The 23,880-nt window shown below is 36.8% G+C and overlaps 1 protein-coding gene and 1 pseudogene across 2 annotated transcripts in view; both read right to left on the reverse strand.

The window, feature by feature from the left end:
* The window catches only part of KCTD16 (potassium channel tetramerization domain containing 16), a 295,719-nt gene that overhangs the window by 178,785 nt on the left and 93,054 nt on the right, over nucleotides 1–23,880 (reverse strand). The window lies entirely within an intron of this gene.
* On the reverse strand, nucleotides 8,341–9,076 carry LOC100963976 (annotated as a pseudogene). Its single transcript, XR_001161380.2, has one exon. The product of XR_001161380.2 is annotated as a receptor of activated protein C kinase 1 pseudogene (transcript).

The raw sequence follows: 23,880 nt of genomic DNA on the forward strand, positions 1-23,880 counted from the left end.
TAAAAACAGCAAGAGATAATAAGTAAATAACTTAAAAAGTTGTTCCAATTTATTTGTCAACATAATTCTCAATGGAAACCATATAGGCAAGGAGGGAGAAGAACAATATTTCCAAAGTGCAAATGCTCAAATAACAAGATTGCCATCTAAGAATATCATATCCAGCAAAATTATTATTCATATATGAAGGAGACAGAAAGACTCTCAGTCAAACAACAGCTGAGAGAATTCCCCATTGCCAGATCTGTTTGTGAAAAATAATAAAGGAAGTTCCACAATCTGAAAGGAAAAAGCACTAGTGTGTAAAAGAAAACTTTTCAACGTATAAGACCCACTGGTAAAATTAAGTACACAGACAAACCTAGAATACTCTAATACTGTAATTGTGGCGGGCAATTCACTCATAAGTTTAGCATAAAGTCCAAAAGACAAACTTATTAAAAACAATAATAACTCAGCGATCTCACAATGAAGTACCTACCAGAAGGGAAGAAACAATACATAAAAATGGTACCTCCACTCGTATATTTATCACAGCATTTTTCATGACAGCAAAGATATGGAAACACCTATGTCCAGCAACAGAGGACCAGCTAAAGAAAATCTAGTTTATAAACACAATGGAATACTATCCACCTACAGAAAAAGAAATCATGTCTTTTGTAGCAACGTGGATAGAACTGGAAGCTATTATATTAAGTAAAACAAATTGGACACAAACAAATACCCCATGTTCTCACTTATAAGTGGAGCTAAATAATGTGTACACATAAAAGTAGAGTGTGCAATGATGGACAATGAAGACTGTGAAGGTGAGGGTTAGGGGGTGATGAGAGGTCACTTGGGGAATACAATGTACATTATTCCAGGATGGATGCCCTGAAGACTCTAACTTTACCACCATTCAGTATATCAATGTATCAGCAAAATTGCCCTTGAGCCTCATGAATATGTACAATGAAAAAGAAATTCTAAAAAACAGAAATAATAATAGCTACAGCAACCTATTAAGAGTTGGGTTATATAAAAATGTGTAAAATTAGACAACTAAAAATCAAAAATGTGGCAAGGAGGGGGTCAAATTAGAATATTGTGTGTTCTTTTGCTTTTGTTTCTATTTTGTTTGGGATCTAAATTGTCATCTCTTAAAAATAGTTTAAGCTATTAAACTATTTTTATAGCTATTAGCTATTTTATAGCTAATGTTATAGCTATAAAATATTTTTTGTAAGCCTCATGGTCACTATAGCACAAAAATTTATAATATATTCAGCAAAAGTAAAAAGCAACAAATTACAACAAACTACCAGAGATAATCTATTAACCACAACGGAGGACAGGAAGAAAGAAAAAAGAAAGAGAAGAGTCTCAAGAGCACCCAAAACACAACAACAGCAACAACAAAATGGCAGCAGCAAGTTCATACTTACCAATAATAATGCTGAATGTAAATGGTCTTAATAATCCAACTAAAAGGAACAGAGTGGCTAAATGGATAAAGAAGATGCAGATATATGTTGCCTTCAAGAAACCTACTTCACCTATAAAGACATACAGAGTGAAAATAAGCAGATAGAAAAACATATTTCATACCAGAAAACAAAAATGAGCAGGAATAGTTATATTTATATCAGACTACACATCAAAGACTGTTAGAATCAACAAAGAGGATCACTATATAATAATCAAATGGGTCAATTCAGTTAAAGAATATAAGAATTATAAATGTGTATGTACCCAACACTGGAGTTCTCAAATACATAAAGCAAACATGAATAGGCCAAAGGAATAGATAATAAAAGACTTTAAACTCCTCACACTCATTTATGGACAGATCATCCACACAGAAAGAGTACTATTAAACTACACATTAGATTAAATAGGCCTAACTGACGTATATAGAATTTTTCACTCAACTACAACAGAATATACATTGTTTTCATCAGCATGGGAAACATTTTCTGAAATAGACCATATCTTAGAACCAAAAAAAAGTCTGTACAGATTTAAAAATATATAGAAATTATATCAAGTATCTTATCTGATCACAATGAAATAAAACTAGAAATTAACAGAAAGAGGAACTATAAAAAATATACAAACAAATGTAAATTAGATACCATGTTCCTGAATGATTAATGGAGCAAGTAAGAAATTGACAAGAAAGTTTTTAAAAGCTTGAAATAAATGAAAATGGAAATATAACATGCCAAAATCTATAAGATATAGAAAAATCAGTGTTAAGAGGAAAGTTTATAGCCATAAACACCTATATCAAAAAAGTAGAAAGATTTGAATTAAATAATCTACTAATACATCTCAAGTAATCAGAAAAGCAAGAACAAACCAAACTCAAAATTAGTAGAGCAAAAGATACAATAAACATAAGAGAAGAAATAAATGAAATTAAAACCTAAAAATATATTCAAAAAATCAACAGAACAAAAAGTTGTTTTTTTAAAAATGAAACTAAATCAATAAACTTTTAGCTAGCTTATGTAAAAAGCATACCAACAGGCACAATAAACAGTATTTGGGTGGTGGAAATATTCATAAAACTGAGTAAAGAAAAGGTTATATAAGCTGTCCATGTAACAAAAACATTTGTACCTCTGGAATATTTTGAAATAAAATATTTTGAAAAAAGAAAAAAGAGAGAAGACTCAAATAAATAAAATCAGAAATGAACAGAGACAAAAAAACTGAGACCTCAGAACTACAAAGACTATGATGAACAAATTATACACCAAAAAATCTAGAAAAAATGGATAGATGCCAGGACACATACAACCTACCAAAATTGAATCATAAAGAAATAGTAAAACCTCAACAAACCAGGAAAGAGTAATTAAATTGAAATTGTAATTAAAAAAAAAAATCTCCCATCAAAGAAAAGCCCAGGGCCTGATGGATTCACGCTTAATTCTATAAAACATTTAAAGAACTAATACAAATCCTAATCACACCCTAAAAAAATAATAATAATTAAAAAAGAAGGAATACTTACAAACTCATTCTACAAAGCTAGCATTACCCTGATACAAAAACCAGAAAAGGACCCAATAAAAAAAGAAAACTACAGGCTAATATCCCCGATAACCATCAATGCAAAAAGGCTCCACAAAATTCTAGCAAATAAAAACTGTTACTGAACACATTAAGAAATATTCACCATGAGATTCATCCCAAGGATACAAGGATGTCTCAACATTTCATTTATTATGATATGTCACATTAACAGAATCCAGAACAAAAACCATATGAGTATTTCAATAGATGCTGAAAAACATTTGATAAAATTCAACATCCCTTTTTTATAAAATCTCTCATTAAAATGGGTGCATAATTCTAAATAATAAAGGGTACACATGACAAACCCATAACAATCAAACTGAAAAGGGAAAAATTGAAGGCCTTTCCCCTCCAAAGACCATATAAGGATGCTAATTTCCCTGCTATGAATCAACAATGCTGAAAGTCCTGTTCAGAGCAATTAGGCAAGACAAGGACAGCAAGGGCATCCAAGATGGGAAAGAAAGAAGTGAAAATCGTCTTGTTTGCAGACCGCATGTTCTTACATGGAGAAAAATTTAAAGATTCCATCTAAAAAATATCAGAACTGACAAATTCAGTAAAGTTTCAGGATGTGAAATCAACATACAAAATCAATAGTGTTTACATACGTCAATAGTGAACAATCTGAAAAAGAGATGAAGAAAGCAAATCCATTGATCGCACCTACAAAAAGCCCAACATACCTAAGAATCAATCTAACCAAAGAATTAAAAAATCTATAAAAGGAAAACTATAGAACTCTGGTAAAAGAAATAGAAATGGACACGAAAAAATTGAAAGATATTCCATGTTTATAGGTTAGAAAAATTAATATTGTTAAAAGAACAATACTAAACAAAACAATTTACAGACTCAGTGCAATCTCTTATCAAATACCATTGACATTCCTCATAGAAATAGAAAATAAATGTTAAAATTTTTAAGGAACCACAAAATAGCGAAAGCAACCCTGAGCAAAAAGAACAAAATCGGAGGCATCACAATACCAGATTTCAAAATTTACTAGCAAGATATGGTGACAAAACCTGAATAATACTAGCATAAAAACATACACATAGACCAATGGAACAGAATACAGAACCCAGACATAAATCCACGTGTTTACAACCAACTCATTTTCAACAAAGGCGCTAAGAACACACAATGGGGAAATAGTCCTTTTTAATGAATGGTCCTGGGGAAACTGCATAACTAAATGTAAAAGAGTGAAACAAGACCCCTAACTCTTACTATATACAGAAATCAAATAAAAATGGATTAAAGACTTAAACTGAAGACCTGAAACTATGAAAGCACTAGAAGAAAATATTGGGGAAACACTCCAGGACATTGATCTGGGCAAAGAATTTTTGTGTTAGACCTCAAAGCACAGGTAACCAAAGAATAAATATACAAGTGAGATTATGTCAAGCTAAACATCTTCTGTACAGCAAAGGAAAAATCAGCAAAGTGAAAAGACAACCCAAAAAAACAGAATGAGAAATACTATTTGCAAACTATCCATCTGACAGTGGATTAATAACCAAATGTATAAGAAGCTGTAACAGCTCAATAGCAAAAAATACAAATAACCTGATTTTAAAATGGGAAAGAATCTGAACAGACATTTCCCAAAAGAAAACATACAGATTACTAACAAGTATATGAAAAAAGCTCAATATCACTAATCATTAGAGTAGTATAAACTGAAACCACAATGTGACATCTTCCCACCCTGTTAAAGCAGCTAATATCAAGGCTGGGCGCAGGGGCTCACACCTGTAATCTAGCATTCTGGGAGTCTAAGACCAGGTGGATTGCTTGAGCTCAGGAGTTCAAGACCAAACTGAACAAGAGCAAGACCCCATGTCTACTACAAATAGAAAAACTAGCCAGGCATTGTGGTGGGCACCTGTAGTCCCAGCTACTTGGGAGGCTGAGGCAAGAGGATGGCTTGATCCCAAGAGCTTGAGGCTGTGGTGAGCTACAACACTAGGGGCACTCACTCCATGGAACAGAGTGAGATTCTGTTTCTAAATAAATAAACAAACAAATAAAGTGGCTCATCTCAAAAAGACAACAATAACAGCTGCTTGCAAGAATATAGAGACAGGGAAATCCTTGTATACTATTGGTAAAAATGTAAATTAGTACAGTCACTATGAAGACCAGTATGAAGGTTTCTCAGAAAACCAAAAAGAAGCCAAATGTGGTAGTACACACCGGTAGTCTCAGTCACTTGGAGGACTGAGATCAGAGGACTGCTTGGGCCCAGAAATTCAAGCCTGCAGTGAGTTATGATCATGGCACTGTACTGCACTCTAGGCAAGAGAGCAAGAATAAGACCCTATCTCAAAAAAGCCCAAAACTAAAAATAGAAGTACTATATGATCCAGCAATCCCACTACTCTGTATATGTGCAAAAGAAAGGAAATGAATACATCAAAGACCTGCACTCTCAGGTTATTGTACTATTCACAATAGCAAAACTAAGGATCAACCAGGGATTAAGGAAAACGTGGTGTGTACACAAACACACACCACACACACTGGAATACATAGTATTCAGCTACATAAAAGAAGGAAATCTTGTCATTTGAAGCAATGTCAATGACATTAAAGGCCATTGTGTTAAGTTAGCCACGCACAGACAAATATCTCAAGTTCTTGCTCATATATGGGGGCTAAGAAAGTAGATCTGGTGAAGCGACAGAGTGGATTGATGGTTACCAGTGACCAGGAATGGAAGAGGAGAAGGAGGGACAAAGGGGGCTGTTAAAGAATATAAATATGTTTATTACCACAGATCTCTACACTTATAGATGGTAAAGATGGTGTATGTAACACATATAAAGCATATTTTGCCTCACCAGAAAATAGATTTAATTTTTTTTAAGTTTCCACTTGGATTGCTTTTCATTTTATTTATTTTTCTAGCTCTTTAATTTTATGGGATTAAATGCATTTCCAAGAATAAAAGTTTCATTGACATAGTTCTCCTTTACTTGCTTTAAAAAACAGAAAGAAGGCAAATAGATAGGGTGTGTGTTGTTACCTTGAAGTCACAGATGAAGAAACTGAAGCTCAGAGAAGCTAAGCAGCTTTTTCCTTTGCTGAGATCCTTGGCTTAAGAACAGAAAGAAAGAAAGCATGACACAGGTTCAGGAGAGAAAGTGTGTGGCAGTGCCCTCTCTACCAGAAGCCCTCTGTTTTTTAGGCAGACAAAGAAAGGGCAATCTGACACAAGTGACAAGCTATCTCTACAGACAGGAAAACATATTAATGACAAGCACATCACTATTTTAAAGCTCAGTCCTCTTGTACCCTTAGAAGACAAGTATTTGAGCTGATCCCCGAGACTCGCTCTCACGGGATACTGGAACACTAACTACCCCAGGGTGAAATGCAGTAGGCTGTAGATTCTGGGCACATTCAGGTTCCCAGAGGAAGCTGGAGGAAGGAACAAACAATAAATGAAAACGCTCTTCATCTTCCCCAGAACCCTGATTGAGTATCAGAGTTAATTTTCTTAAAGTAGGGGTAACATCACTAAGAAAGAAGTAAGTACCTCCAAAAAAAGCCTTTTTAAGGATTCCATTTCTGAGTCTCCCCTATCACCAGTAATGTGCCTTACTTCAGCAATAGAAATTAACTCTCTGAATTACAGACCAAATGTCTATAATTCTACCAAATGTACCCAAATCTGCAGTACGTGACAAGCCTGTAAATCACCAGGGTCTACCAACCCTGTGGTGACACATCAGAGAAGGTGCTATGGGGAGGTTGCTGTGAGCAGGGGCTGTCATAACCTGCATTCACCCAATGCTATTGTGGGCGGGAGGAGGTTGCTGCGACCAGGGGCTGTCATAACCTGCATTCACCCAATGCTCTGCAGGGTCTCAAGCAATTTTCTCACATCTGGTCCAACAGAAACTCAATAACAACCTGGCAAGCTAATTATTGCTTTATTATCATCTCCACTTGCAAATTTGTAAACTGAGTGTCACAAAATTAGGCAACCTGTCCAAGGTCTTATAACTAGAAACTGGCACACCTGGAATTTAAACCACTCTTGTCCCTCCCCAAGCCCAGATTCTTTCTCTAGAGCAGTTTTATGCAGGTCTGATTCTAGAATCATTTGCAAAGGATACCAGGCATGGCTCTTCAAAATGTAAATCCTGAAGCTCCAGCCCAAACCCAGGGAGCCAGAAGCTGTAGGATGAGGGACTATTCATCTGCATAAGTTCCTGGCATATTTTATACACGGTAAAGTTGAAGAAGTAATGCCGTAGATATTCATTTAGTGCTTTATAGTTGGCAAATCACTGTAAAGATTTTTGCTTTAATAGTATCAAAGACTATCCTTGAATCATGATATAACCTTAGTTTATTTTGTGATTAAAAGCAGAGACTCTGAATCCAGACTGCAGGGATTGGAATCCCAGCTCTGTCACTTAGCAGCTGTTAACCTTGGTCGGATTACTTCATTTCTCTGTAGCCTTAGTTTTCACATCACCTCAGTAGGAGATGTGGTAGCTGTGATAATGCATCTATAGACTTCCAACCACAGGGAACACAGCTGATCGATTGGCCACAGGCCCTGGCTGCTCTGATTTGAAATCCACATCAGCATTTCCAGCAGTACTTTGCCTCATGTGGGCTTTCCTTCTCCAGTGACAGAAAGCAGCACAAGTATTAAAGACAGGCCTGTTTTGGAAGACCTCAGTCGTCCTTAATGGCCAATTTTGACTCGAAGTTTTCCCAAACATCTTGCCTTACCTTCCTCAGACTGATGGCACTGTAGGATGCTTCCACCCAACCTTCCTCCTCTGCCGCTTCGCTTCAGGTGAAACTTGCACCGTGACGTGGCAGACACTTCCCAAGCTCCAGCCTCACCCAGTTCCTACCCATTTTCTCCATTAGGCAAATGCTTGCACGTTTAATCTTGTCTCGGCATTTGTTTCTCGAAGGACTTAAACTAATCTATAAGGATTAAGTAAAGGAACCATAAAATGCATCCAGAAACATACCTCGTATATAGCAAGTGCTCAAAAAGGATTTGACATGTCATCCTCATTGCTCTTTCTACTCCTATCATTGCTGCCATTACTACAATTATCACAGAGGATAGATTTTTCTCCATCAATCAAGTAACTTACCATAATATCATTGATCCAGTTCTAGGTAACTTAATACATATAAAAGGACTTTGAGAGACAGAGGCATCACTCTTCTGGCTAAACTGTATTTTAGAGTAAAAAAAAATTTTTTTTTCAGACCAACTAGTTTTTTATTTGTGCCATAATTTCTAGCGAGTACCAATGGTCACCTGCCACACTCGCACCAGGTTGTCTGTGTAGCCAGCAAACAGAGTCTGACCATCATCAGACCATGCCAGAGAGGTGCACTGAGGTGGCTCTGCCTTGCTGCTGGTACTGATTACTTCTTGCTTCAGCTCATCTACAATGATCTTGCCCTCTAAGTCCCAAATCTTGATACTGGGGCCCGTAGCAGCACACAGCCAGTAGCGGTCGGGGCTGAAGCACAGGACATTGATGATATCCCCACCATCTAGCGTATAAAGGTGCTTGCCTTCATTGAAGTCCCAGAGCCATCCTTGCCTCCAGAAGCACAGAGGGACCCATCTGGCGAAACAGTCACTGTGTTCAGATAGCCAGTGTGGCCAACGTGATTGGTCTTCAGCTTGCAATTAGCCAGATTCCACACCTTAACCAGATTGTCCCAGCCACAAGAGACGATGATAGGGTTGCTGCTGTTGGGTGAGAAGCGGACACAAGACACCCACTCTGAGTGGCTCTCATCCCAAAGTGTTCCACAACTTAATGGTTTTATCTCGGGATCCAGAGACAATCTGCTGGTTGTCAGAGGAGAAGGCCACACTTAGCACGTCCTTTGTATGGCCTACAAATCGTCTTGTGGTGGTGCCCCTGAGAGGAAGGACCTGGTCATTCTCCAGACAGACTTTGCAAACGCTCTTTCTTGTAAGATCATTTTCCTGACATAGTCCCAGTCACACTGCATCACTCACAAGACCCAGGGAAGTGACTCTGATCACAGCAAGCCCTTAGGATTAGAGTAAAATTAACTGACAAACTCTAAAGCTCAAGAATGTCAGTGAGTTATGACACCTGCTTCCCCATCATCAGCCCCCCATGCCTAAGGACCAGGTACTACTCATTTGCACAGTACCAGCATCTCTGACAGTAGATGGCTCATAATGGATGCTCATAACTGTTCATTGAATTGAATTTTTAAATCATGCAGCTCTATTTAAGGCTTGCAGTACAAGATATAGAAGTATGTGTATAGATTATTTGCTAAGTGATTTATTTTCTATCACAAATCTTAGATCCCCTTGAAAATGGACATACACTTTTATACACGGAGTACAACCAGGTCAATTATCAAAAATGACAGTGGACATCAAAAGGGCACCTCTGTGAGAGAACTGACAGGCCTGTCCAGACCTATAATTCACTAAGTTGGGGAAAGACATATAAAATGAAGGGGGTTTTGAGAAGGTAAGGAGATATCTTCACTCACACACTTATGATGTCTATAACACCTGACTATAATCTCAAATAAAGAATCCAGAGACAAAAGAAATAGAGATATCTAGAAACAAAACAAAAAATAATTCCTAAACCTTCAGGTTTCAGATCAAATAAATCCTGCCCAGGCATTTGGCTATGATTCAAAACAAAATCAAAAACATTACTGCCAAAAACATCGTGATGCTATCAATGAGTTAAATTCATTATCATAAAAAATATTTGTATCACAGCCATTATAATTACCTATTTTCTAAGGATTTGGGCCTGTGGTTGAAACAAAAAAAGTACGTGCATTTAAAAACTGTTCTAAACACATAGGCTACTTTGAGTTTTGAAGAAATAGGCAGAAAATTACAAAAGCCCTTTCCTATATATGTGTTGTTCAGCCACATTGTCAGAATATCAACTACAGAATACCATTATTAGAGATCATAGCCCTATCTTTGTAAAATAGGCATCAATGTAGGATGTAATTTTTTAATTAAAATAGAAATGTAGGCTCAGTGTCCGTAGCACAAGTAGTTACAGCACCGGCCTCATACACCAAAGCTGGCAGGTTTGAACCCAGCCCAGGCCAGCTAAACAACAATGACCACTGCAACAAAAAATAGCCAGGTGGTGTGCCTGGTGCCTGTAGTCCCAGCTACTTGGGAGGCTAAGGGAAAAGAATCACTTAAGCCCAAGAGTTTGAGGTTGCTGTGAGCTGTGACACAATGGCACTCTACTGAAGGCAACATAGTGAGACTCTGTCTCAAAAGAAATAAAGTAATAAAATAAAATAAAATAGAAATGCACCTTTCATGATTCATTAGTTTTATATCTGTGGGGTAAAGTAGCATATGTACATCATAAAAGTGTTTTGAATGAATTCCACTGTAAGAATTATGGTACACTTGTGCAATGCTCCAAAAAAATGGAAAAACAAAAACTCAGTCACTGAGTTCTAAAGTTGATATCTGGAGCTTTCAAATCATACTGGGGCCTTTGACTTTGCATAAGCCAGAGATGGGGGAAGAAAGTCTGTGAAAGAAGAGGTTGGCAAAAGGGAAATGGAAGAGGTAGGAGAAGGTATGGCAAGAGAACATCAAAGGGTGAGTAAAGTCTCATTCTGAGATGCTTTCAAGCAATTAAAGACAGCTACTCCAACTACTCTACGGGGCATACTTCAAATAAAATGTTAAGCCATGTGTGTCATTGTTATGTTTCTTTTTTATTTTTCTTATGGCAAAGATGTTGATGGCTAATTTTAGGTTCTCAGATTTTCTCAAGTGCTAAACAGTCACTGCGGCATTTATAGCAGGAAACTTGCTTCAAACTCTGGTCTCTTTCTCCGCTCCCAGGAAATTATTTTGTGATGTAGTTGAGTGTAGCAGCAATCACACATGACTCCTTGGCCAAGACCTTGTTCACACCATCCTACAAACAAACGCCACTCTGATGGGAAGAGACTCAGTTTTCTGTGAAGCAATTTTGTCTCCAAGCTTCTTCCCTCCATGTCATTGTTGACAGCTAAATAGCGGTGATTTACTCGAGGTGCTTCTGTGATGGTGCATTTAGATATCACTCAGGGATTCTAGCTGTGGACCTCAACTCCAAATTCTGAGGAAACCAATTTATGGGGAGAGCTATGGACAAAGAGATCAATGTATCCATAACTTTATAAATGCCCATTTTCTTCCTCTTCCAAATACTTTTCTTTAGCCAATGGTCTGCTCTCGATTCTAGGGATTTTTTTTCCCCCTTAGCTATAAAGATTTTGACATAAAAAGTGTATCTGATATACATCTTTATCTTGAAAAGCAACCTTTTTTAACTTGAAATTTGTTCCTTCCATGCTTTTATAAGTAACAAAATATAGCAGGCAGCAATTAAGGAAAAAAGAAAGAAAGAAAAGCATGGTCTGTCTTTTCTATATGCCATTCAATATTACTGGAGAATAATACGGCATTTACTATACATGTCAGCGCTAAAATCAGTGACTACAAAAACTCAGCGTATTCACTTCCACCCCAGGATTCAAAAGAATTGTTACTGTTAGAGTTCTAGAAAATCAGCTTTTAAATATTTCTTCTTACAGAAAATAGGCTTCTGTGCCACACTGTGAAGTAGGCAAGGTTTCTTTCATAGCTTTCCATCCTGCTTCCAACATTGCTCTTGTTTTCCGTTTCCAGAATCAATGCCCTCTTCTTATGCTCACAGGACCTGAAATTTCCTGAAGCATTTGCTCATTTCCCCCTAGCAGTCCATGTTATTTGGAAGTGCAGGGTGCTCTTTCTGGCTTGACATAAGTCTGGTCAATAAGAAGACAGCTGCAATCCAGGCCAATCAACATGAAATTAAAATTTTAAGAAAGATATGCTATTTGTTGGAGTTCACTGAGAAAAGATTATAAATCTTGAATTACTAGTAACCCTGCCGTATCATCAGAATAAATCTGCCCAAGCATTAAACCAACAGATAGCTATAAAATCCACGAAAAGGAAGAAGACAGATTCCTGGTTACATAATCTGAGTAACTGAATCCAGCCATTTCTGAAGCCATCTTATCTCTGAATTTTAAAATATCATCCCTGTTTTGCTTAAGCCAAATGTTGTTAGATTTCTGTGATCATAACCAAAAGTGTACTTACTGATGCAACTTCCTACCTATTGATTTATATTCCCTAGGTGATCAAAATTTATTTGCTCTTCATTTGCTCAGGACCATATATTTTTATGCCCTACCAAACATGGTCTCCAGAAACCCGTCTCTAAGATTCCTTTTTCTCATTACCAACAAAGAATTTCAGTTCCTGTGTTTGTTCTTATCATCTCTCAGTTATGATCAAGGCTAGTAATTATCTGTCTATTAAGCTGATTAAAATGTATCAGTTATATTTATTAAAAGTCGTATGTAACTATATGGACTTCAGACATAATAATAGAAGCAGCTAAGAAGGTATTTTTGGCCAAAGGGACAGATAGCAGGGGGAAGGTTGTCTTATTTGTCCATAGTGCAGGACAAAAATGAAAATATAATTTTTGAGGTACTAATTCCAGCTAAGATGGATAAGCCCATTCCATAGTACACATAACTCTCTCACTGAGTAAAGCTAAAACTACTAGACAGTATACATGAGGCAACTGATTACACTAAAAGTAAATAATAGAACTAGGAGTACGACCAACAGGGTAGAAACAGTCCCTATTTTTTCCTGCCATATCTCCCAGCTTAAACTCCACAAAAGCCTGAAACCCAAGACCATGCAGCAGGTGTAATTAGAAAATAAGAGAAACCGTCTTCCCTCTGTTTGTGGCCATGGAACCAATAAAGGGAACCGTGTGAGATGCATACTGGGAAGGAAATAGGGGTTTAATCTTTTTTTTTTTAAATTCCCCTTGGCTGGTCCCAGACAAGCCCCAGTTTGAGGCTGTACTCTTGGGTAGATTTTTACATAATCTGAGAGAATATAGTTCTTTCTCACCAGAGGAATGAGAAAAAGGGTTCTCTGTGATTTTAAAGGTCTTTCTTTCCTTTCTCTTGCTTCTTTTAAGTCAGATCCAATCATAGCACTAGTCTACATTAATGATGTGACTGTCATCCAAAAGGACACCAGGACAGCTAAACACTAGAAAGGCAGACCAGGCATGGTGGCTCACACCTGTAATCCTAGCATTCTGGGAGGGCAAGGCAGGTGGATTCCTTGAGTTAGGAGTTTGAGACCAGCCTGAGCAAACACAAGCCCCTGTCTCTACTAAAGATACAAAAACTAGTCAGGTGTTGTGGCAGATGCCTGTAGTCCCAGCTACTTTGGAGGCTGAGGCAAGAGGATCACTTGAGCCCACGAGTTTGAGGTTGCTGTGAGCTGTGACACTACGGCATTCTACCCAGGAGACAGAGTGAGAGTCTGTCTCAAAGAAAAAAAAAAAAAAAAACGTAGAAAGGCAATTATCTAGTTACAACCTAGGAAGCGAAAGTCTCCAGCATGGATTGAAGGTGCTCTCTCTCTTCTAAGAGGGGAGGGATAAGTTGGGCTATATGTCTCACAGGACTGGTTTCATATAATTCAACAGAGTTAGGGAGAAACCTATACATATTTATGAGAGGAGTTGACCCCATGCACAATGGGTCATCATGCATGTAACATACATTCCATGTTAACATTTGGAGTAGGGAACATTAAAATGAGGTGAAATTTAGCTCTTTGCTTCCAAAGGTGAACTACAGAACACAGACGGTCTGTGTGCAGCCTGATGAGCTGCCTGAGACTGACTTAAGATCTACAATAGCTTATGAGAGAGGAGCTTACAAGGCCAGTCCCCTGTCCAGTCAGAGCTGCAGTCTGGGTTGTAAGTCAGCCTGAAGCTCCTACCATTAGGAACATTAGCAAGGATGTGGTTTTTCATATAGTTGTAGGAATTTAGAAATGTGTCATGCCAGCTCATAAGTGACTTTAGTTTCCTCAACCTTGGGTCCTGTCTTAGTTACTAAAGGGGTATCGGTTTTGGGTCTTTCAGATCAAAAGACAATGTAGACTTCTGGACAAGAGAAATTATCAGATGAGAGAAAAGAAAAACCAAAGTGTTTTTCTTATTCTCTACTCTCCACTCAACACTGCACTTATGACATCAAATATATGAGGGTTGTTTCCTCCACTCAGTTCCATAAGACCGTCCCTAACTTCAGATGCCAACACAAGTTGTTAGCTGTCCCCTGTACTTCTGACTGACTGGCTATACACCAGCATTGCCACAACCCCCTACTTAAATTTCATTGATTTGCTAGAGGGGCTCACAGAAGGAAGGGAGACAGTTTGCTTACATTTCCAGTTTATTAATAAAATATATAATAAATAATACGAATAAATAGCCAGATGAATAGATAGATAGAGCAACTCATGTGCAAAGAAGTGTGGAATTTTTGTGCCCCCTCTGGAAAGCCATCTTCTAAGAACCTCCATGTGTTTAGCTATAGTGAAGCTCTTCAAACACAATCCTTTTGGAGGCTTCATTATACAGGCAATTATTTGCCACTGGTGATAACCCAATGTCCAGCCTCTCTCTTAGAGACTGGAGGTAGTAGTGGCCCCATTCAGCTATCTAGGGCTCCCCCTACCAGTCATCTTCTTAGCACACAAAAGACATTCTTATCATTCTAGAGAGTCCAAGGGTTTTTAGGAGGAATATGCCAGAAACTAGAAGACCAAATATATTTTTCATAATATCACACCAAAGGTAAAATGATTTAAAAAAAATTTATCAGGTGGCGCCTGTGGCCTAGTGCAGGCATCCTTAAACTATAGCCCGTGAGCCACATGTAGCCAGCCTAGGACATTTATCCGGCCCACCAGGTATTTCTGCCACCACTGCCTGTCCTGCTTAGCAGCCGACTAGTCCCGGGCCCACAATCCGGCCCTCCAACAGTCTGAGGGACATTGAACTGGCCCCCTGTTTTAAAAGTTTCAGGACCCCTGGCCTAGTGAGTAGGGTGCTATCCCTATATACCAAGGGTGGCAGGTTTAAACCTGGCCCCGGCCAAACTGCAACAATAAAATAGCCAGGGATTGTGGCAGGTGCCTGTAGACCCAGCTACTTGGAAGGCTGAAGCAACAGAATTGCCTAAGCCCAGGAATTGGAGGTTGCTGTGAGCTGTGATTTCACAGCACTCTACCCAAGGCAATAAAGTGGGACTCTGTCTCCACAAACAAACAAACAAAATTATCAAAAAGACAAAAAAAAAAAAAATCCTAGGTATATCTGATCTAATATCACAGATGCACAGTATATGAAGCAAAAACAGAAAAGACAAACAGGCAAATACACTGTACTTGGGACTTAAACACTCATCTCTCAGTAATCAAAAGATAGAGTTAGAAAAAAAATCAACAAGAATATAGAGATCCTGAATAACACCATCAATCAGCTTGACATAATTAACATTCATTAGGCATTCCACTCAACAACAGGACAAAATCCGATCTTTTCAAGTGCACATAGAACATTCTGTGAGGTAGACCACATGCTGAGTCAAAAAAAAAAAAAAAACTTTAAAAGATTTTCATTAAAATAATACAATGTATTTTTCCTCTGATCATTATAAAATTGAACCAGGAATATAACAGAGAGATATCAAGAAAGTCCCCAAATATTTGAAAGTTAAATAACACACTTTAAAATAATCCATGAGAAAATCTCAAAGGAAGCTAGAAAATATTGAATGAAAATGAACAGACAACATATCAAAATTTATGGGATGCATCTAAACCAGGACTTCAAAGAAAATATATACCATTTAATGTTTATGTAGGAAATAAAAAAGATTTTCAAATCTATACTTGAAGCTTCTACCCTATGAAACTGGAAAAAGAAGAACATATGGAACTTAAAGCAAACAGAAGTAAAAAAATAATAAAAATAAAATAGAAGAGAGTTTTTAAAAAGTCAGTGAAACTAAAAGCAGTTTTCTTGAAACAATCAACAAAATTGATAAACATTGAGCCAGACTGGCAAAGAAAAAAGAATGAATGAAAACACAAATTACCATGATCAGAATATGTCACTACAGATTCCATAGACAGAATTATAGAAGAATGTTAGGACTAACTTTATGACTATAAATTCAACAACTTAGATAAAATTTATTCATTGGAAACACATTACCAAAACTCACTCTAAAAAATAGACAACCAAATTAGTTCTATATCCATTTAAAAACTTTAATTCATAATTTAAAATCTTTCAACAAAGAAAACCCCAAGCTCAAATGGTTTCACTGGTTTCTACCAATTAGTTAAGCAAAAATAATAATTTCAATTTACCATAATTCTGTCCAGAAAATAGCAAGGGAAGGAATACTACACTCAACGTACTTTACAATGCCAGTATTACTCTGCTAAATCAAAACTAGACAAGAGCTGTAGAAGAAATGAAAATTGCAGACCAACAGCCCTCATAAACACAGGCAAAAAATTCCTTAATAAAAATTAGTGACTCAAACCCAGCAATATAAAAAGAGAAGCGTAGACTGAGACAAAGTAAAGTTTATTCTAGGAATGCAAGGCTGATTCATCATTTGACAATAAATCAATGTAATCCACCATTTTAACAGACCAAAGAAGAAAATTATATTAATTATATCATTACATACAGGAAAAAATATAATAAATTTAACATCTATTCATAATGAAAACACACCTGATGTGTTTGGGTGATGTAGAGGGATCTTGTTATAGTTTGATTATGTCTCCTATAGTTCATGTGATGGAAACTTAATCTTCAATGCAACCGTGTTAAGAAGCAAGACTTTTAAGAGGTGATTAAAGTAAAAGAGCTCTGTGCTCATGAATGGATTAACATCACCACCACCACAGTTGGCTTGTTATGGGTAGTGAAAGTGAGTTTGGCCTCTGATTCTCTCTCTCTCTCAAGCATATGAATTCCCTTGCCCTTCTACTGTACTCCATGAGATGATCAAGATACCAGTGTCTTGATTAGACACTGACTAGATACCAGTGTCTTGATTTTGGACTTTTTAGAACACCATAATTGTTAGGGGAAAAATTTCTATTTTCATAAATTACCCAGTTGGTGGCATTCTGTTATAGGAGCACAAAATGAACTAAGACATCTTTCTTAACTTGATTTAGAATCTCTCTAAAAACATGTAGCTAACACCATACTTAATAGTCAAAAAATTGAATACTTCCCCCCGAGATGTCGTCCAACACAAGGATATCCACATTTACCACATTTACCACTCCTATTTAACACTATACTCATTGCAATAGATACACACATGCGTACAGATTGGGAAAGAGTAGATAAAACTGTCTCCACTCATAGTCAATATGTTTGTCTACTTAGAATAAATTAAGGCATTTACAAAAGAGTTCTTAGACCCAGTAAGTGAATTCAACATGGTCATAGGACCCAACGTCAATATATAAAAATCAATCATAGTTTTTACAACAAGCAATAAACAAGTGGAAACTAATTTTTAAAAATACCTCCCAAAAATGAAATACTGAGAAATAACTTTAATAAAATGTGTGAAAAATCTGTTACAAAAAACTACAAAGCACTGATAAAAGAAAGTGAAAAACTTAAATAAGTAGAGAGATGCCCTGCGTAGGTAGAGAGATGCCCTGTGTAAGTAGAGAGATATTCTCTCTCTCTCTCTCTCTCTCTCTCTCTATATATATATATATATGGAAATGTCAATGGAAATGTCAATATTTTAAAATTTTGATTTTCTCCCAAATTGATTTATAGGAAAAATACAATCCTAATCGAAATTTTCTCAAGATTTTTTCTGAGGCATTAATAAGCTGGTTCTAATTTTTAATGAAGATGCTAAGAAAATAAAATAGTTAAAATGATTTTTTAAATGTAGGAACAAAGTTGGAAGGCTCACTATTCTTTAACACTTATAAAGCTACAGCAAATAGGAAAGAGTGATATTGATAAAGGATAGTTATATAGATTAATGGAATAAAATACAGATTCCAGAAATAAATGCACATCAATTGGTTTTTGACAAGAGTGCAAAGGCAAGTTAATGGAGAAAGAAGAGCTTTTTCAACAAGAGGTTTTTTGGTTGTAGGCAACCCCACAACCACATACCAAAACAACAAGAAAAACAAAGACCCTCTACTTATACCCCACACACCAATAAAATGAATTTAAAATGGATGAAATGTGAAACTATTACACCTTTAGAAGACAGCAGAAAAGAAAAATCTTTGAGACCTTGGGCCAAGATAATTGTTAAATCCATTTGCAGATGAATAAACTACAAGTGAAAGTCAAGCAAATATTATCACAGAAAATAGTATAATAGAAAGCAGAATGATGAAGCTGAGATTTGAACCCAAGACTTTTTGATAACTAATCCAGTGTGCCTTCTATCACCTCTAAGCAGTCTCCTCTTTGTTCTTTTCAAATTATGATTATGATTATGATTATTATTTTGAGACACAGTCTCAAACTGTTGCCCTGGATTGAGTGCTGTGGCGTCCTAGCTCACAGCAACCTCCAACTCAGGCTCAAGCTATCCTCTCGCCTCAGTTTTTCTATTTTTAGTTGAGACAGGGTCTTGCTTTTGCTCAGACTGTTATCGAACTCAAACTCATTAGCTCAAGCAATCCACCCACCTTGGTCTCCTGCAGAGCTAGGATTACAGGCATCAGCCACTGCATGGGGGCCCCTCTTTGCCCTCTGAGAGGGCTCATGCACCACCAAAAGTACAGCCTATAAAAGAAAATCCTGATAAACTTTGCTTCATCAAAATTACAAACTTTTGCTCTGAGAAAGACAGCAAATGAAAAGAATAGCTACATACCACAAGAAAACAGTCACAAATCACATATCTGACGAAGTATTTATATTTTAAATACATATTTTTTTAATCTCAAAACTCAACAGAAAAGCAACAGATAACCCAATTAAGAACTAGATAAAATATTTTGACAGAAATTTTCCCCAAGATGGTGTACAAATGGCAGATAAGCACAGGAACAGATGCTGAACATCATTAGTTAGCAGGTAAACGCAAACTCCAACCACAGTGAGATGCACGGCACGTCTATTAAAATGGCTAAAATCCAAACACTAACAGCAAGGGCTGTCAAAGTTGTAGATAACTGGATCTCTTATCTGGTGGGATTGCAAAGTGCTACAATCACTCTGGTAAACAGTTTAGTAATTTTTTATAATGTCAAATATATATTTACAATATGATGCATAAATTCTACTTCTAGTTATTCACCTTAGAGAAATATAATCCATGTTCTCACAAAAACATGTATGCAAATATTTGTGTTAAATAGCAGTATTATTCATAATCACCAAAGATTAGAAATAATCCAAATATGCTTCAATAAAAGATCAACTATGTTGCAGCCATACAATGGAAAGCCTCTCAGAAATAAAAAAGAAGAAATTTCTAGTACAATCATTAATGTGGATAAATCTTAAATCTTAAATGCATTTTTTAAATGAAAGTAACCCAGCTTAAAAGGTTAAATACCATGTACTTTGATTTGTATAAAATCCTAGCAACTGTACTACAATTTCAGAAATCAGTGGCTGCTCAAGGCTAGGAATGGGAGTAGAATTTGACTACAAGGCAGCAGCAGGTAATTTTTTGGAGGTATGGAACTGTTCTGTATCCTGACTGTGTTGGTGAATTTATTAAAATTCACAGAACTGTCTACCAAAAAGGAAAACTGGTTAATTTCACTGCTCCATAAATTTTTTAAATTAATATAAAAATCTGATGGATAAGGCTACCCTTGTCTCTTTCTTGCTATGTCACCTTGGACAGGTTATATCATATTTTTGATATTCAATTTGATAAGATATAATATGAAGGTGTTAGAAGGTCTAAGTTCTTTTCCAAGTCTAGCAGTCAATGATTGAAATTTTGTCATGCGAATGCCAGTCTGTTCTCTAAGCTGTAGTGTACACTCTACAAAAAGGAAGTTATTCTGCAACTTATAATGTTTATTTCCTCAGTAAGGATTGTAATCAGCCCAACAGAAAATTATCATCTGCATCATCATCAATGTTAAACTATCTACACTGCCTGAATCCACCAGATAATTCAACACTTCCAGACTATGAGACCTATCATAGAACACCAAGAGCTATATAATTGCAAATTATTATTTTTGCCCTAGAGCAAATTTTCCAAAGAGAAATAGAACACCTAGGGGAAAAATAGATAGTGAGTTTTTCCCCCTCAGGGAAGAATAATATCTATAGTTATGCAGCAACATTGAATAAATAATATTAACTTCAGGCTCAGAGCTCTGCATCCCACCCAGTCACACACAGTCACATACTCTGGATAAAACACAGAATATGATTGTCGTTATGACATAATTTCTTACAATATTGCTACTTTTAATTACATAGATTATAGGATAAAGTTTCAACAGGGAATAAGAGCTTTCCTTCCAGGATATCAGAACCTAGTGGTCAGAGAACAATGCCTCTAAGTCTCTGCCAGAGGAAGAAAGCTGGGAGGAGAAGAGTAAATACCTTAAAAATTTTGGAGCATAATAATTCCATTCCCAAGTGTTAATGTTGGGTCCGAAAAAGCCTCCCGAAGTAGCCCCAATAGACAAACTTGAGACACGCTCCGATGTAAGAGGCATAAGGTGAGATTTATTACAGACCCGGGAGGCCCCGGGGGTCCGGGGGGCCCAGGCCTGGACTCTCCTGGCATGCAAGCTGAGGACGAGCCCCAAACTCGGGGTGGAGGAAGTTTTTATGGGGTACAGAAAGGAAAAAGGGTAGGGTCCGGGTACAGGTACACTCCTGATAGGTGGTTGATGATTTCACTAGTAAAGGAGGATTTGGATTGGTACAGGTGAAGGATGGGAGATTTCTTAACTGGGGCTAGAGGTGGTGTAGCCTAATTAGGAAGGAGAATACCTGAATTTCAAGGAAGTAGATACCTATTGCCTATTATGGGAGTTGTTCAAGGGAACTGATACTTATTGCCTATTATGGCAGCTGTCTGTCTTAGATGACTCAATTCAACGGCTTAATGGCTGTGCAACCAGGGGTGGGGGAGGCAGCAGGGAGTGGCCCTGCGGTTTAACAGAGCTTATGTAGTAGACAACAAAATGGTGCTGGTCTGGCCCTTACATTAATTCTAGTATGAAGCACACACAGAAATATTCCTTACAATATTATTTATAATAGTGAAAGATTATAACTAATCTAAATGTCCACTAAGGGATTCACTAATAAACTGTGATATAATCATGTGATGCAATACTAAAGAAAAATAAATGAATTAAAGCTATAAATATTAAAATTTGTAACCTCCTATGAAATATTGAAAGACAAAGTTCATATTGTAGAATATCATTAAAACATACACACACAATTCACACAATTGCTACATGTATTGTCTATAGATAGTATCTTAGAATTGTCTTCAAGGGTATATACCAAATTTCATAGGGGTTCACTCTGGGGAGAAGAGGTTATTGGGTTGAAGACAGAATTTATTCTTGTATTATTTATATAATTGAAAATTACTTTTTAAACAAAGGTTCCCATAAAGAACACCAAAGAGACCTATGTATTTCATTAGAAAATTTTCCCAGAGCCACTTAAAATGATCCTAAAGACACATTTCCTGAAGACCCCAGAGACAAGGTAGAATGCCCAGCCTTGCTAATGAAGGTTTTCCTCACGGTACAGTCTGTTTTAAGACCATTACCTGAGAGCTACATTTTCTGGATTTGGAGTCCATTCTATTATACATTGTTCTAAAGAAAACACACAGTCCTGAAATGATCTCTAACATTGAATTTTCAAGTCTTTTTGAACAGATCCTCACGTCATTATTGAATTTCACTCCTACTACCATCCCCTTACAGCCCACATCCTTCAACACCCAGTGTTCTTAAACCAAAATGACACATATTTATTTTTAAATTTAGAGAGAATTAAAACTAATTTTGTTTTGAGAATCCCGTGACACTCTTTGGAATAATTAGAAGGACCCTGTGGAGTCACAAAAGCAGAATTGGGAAAGCATTGGCTTGTGTTGTTGCCATGGGGATCTGCCTCTTATAATAATCCAGTTCTAAAGAGAGCAGGAGAGAGGGGTGAAATTCCCCAAGGGCTGTGGATAGGGCAAGACAGAGTTGCAAAAGTAAATGGTACCAGGTGGGTCTGGAGCTTTGCCTTCTGCTGTCTGACCACATAACATGAAATGTAAGGAAGAAAGAGAATTTACTCTGGTTATCAGGTGCAATGAGTCTATTCTGTTCAGATCATTTTTGAGAATTAAGTACAAAAAAGGAGCAGCTGAAAGGTGGGATTGTTTTCCTCAGTGGTTGCCCAGAGCTGGGCACTGCCCTAAAGGGTGATGAGAGTGCATGGGGTCTGAGGTGCTGCCTTCCACCCAGCCTTTAAGAGCATCAGCCCCTCTACGGAGGTGTATTATGTTTCTCCATTTTAATTTTAGCATCTACACTTCAGCAATTTGCATTTAAATGTGTTGTCAGAGAACTTCCAGAAATCTTTAATAGGAAGACCGATTTGCATTTTAATATGCTGTTAAAGAATTTCAAAATATCTTTTTTTAGTGTGAATACATTCTACCAGAGGGATGGCCACCTGTAAAGAAATTATAATTACTTGGGTGCAATTTAAACAGAGTTGGCTTTAAAAAGCACTGTGGTTTTGTGGGACTTTGTTAAAAGTTCATTGTAAAACAAAGTCCAAAATGAAAAGGAAACCTTCTGATTTGTATAGACTTAAAGGTAGAATCGATACCTTCAGTACAGAAATCCAAGGAGAGAAGCATGTGACTACAAGGGTAGGTTAGTTATAAGAAAGGAACATAATCTCCAGGAGGGATAAGAAGGTAGAGTTTTCTCTGACATCCCTTTCCAGCACCCCACCCCAAAGAAGATAGGCAAATGATGAGTAAATACATGAAAAGATGCTCAAATATTACTAATCACTGGGGAAGTACAAATCAAAACTACAATGAGATACTACTTCACATGCAATGGAATAGTTAATATTAAAAAAAAAATAAAGGAGAAAATAACAAATGTCAGCAAGGATGTGAAGGGATTGAAACCTGGCCCATTACTTGTGGGAATGCAAAATGGTACAGCCACTGTACAAATTTTTAAAATTTTCATGAAGTCCAATTTTTGGTTTGTTTTCTTTTCAGGAGGTTGCCTATGGCTTTGATGTCATGTCCAAGAAGTCTATGCCAAATCAAGTGTCATTGAAATTTTGCACTATGATTCCTTCCAAAAAGTTTAGACTTCAGGTCTGACATTTAGATCTTTGTTCCATTTTGAGTGAATTTTTGTATATAGTGTTAGATAAGAGCCCCAAATATAAATATATCCTGAAAGTAACATAATTGAAGTCTCCGACTATGATTGTAGCATTGTCTCTTTCTCCCTTCCATTCTGTCAGGTTGTGCTTCATATATGCTTACTGTCTGTTATTTGGTGTGCAAATGTTTATAATAGTTATATCTACTTGCTATATCAAACCTTTTATCAATATATAATGTCCTTCTTGTCTACTGTCAAATTTTTCATTTAAAGCCCATTTGTCTCATATTAGTAAAGATATTGTGTTTTGGTTACGATCTGCATAAAATGTATTTTTTCATCCTTTCCCTGTCAATCTATTCACATATTTGGACCTAAAGTGAGCCTCTTTCGATCATGTGTTTTTACTTATTCTGCTAATGTTTTAATTAGAGTTTAATTCATTT

Source organism: Otolemur garnettii, unplaced genomic scaffold (genome assembly GCF_000181295.1).
Source record: "Otolemur garnettii isolate 467f Iridium unplaced genomic scaffold, OtoGar3 scaffold00003, whole genome shotgun sequence".
Taxonomy (NCBI): Eukaryota; Metazoa; Chordata; class Mammalia; order Primates; family Galagidae; genus Otolemur; species Otolemur garnettii.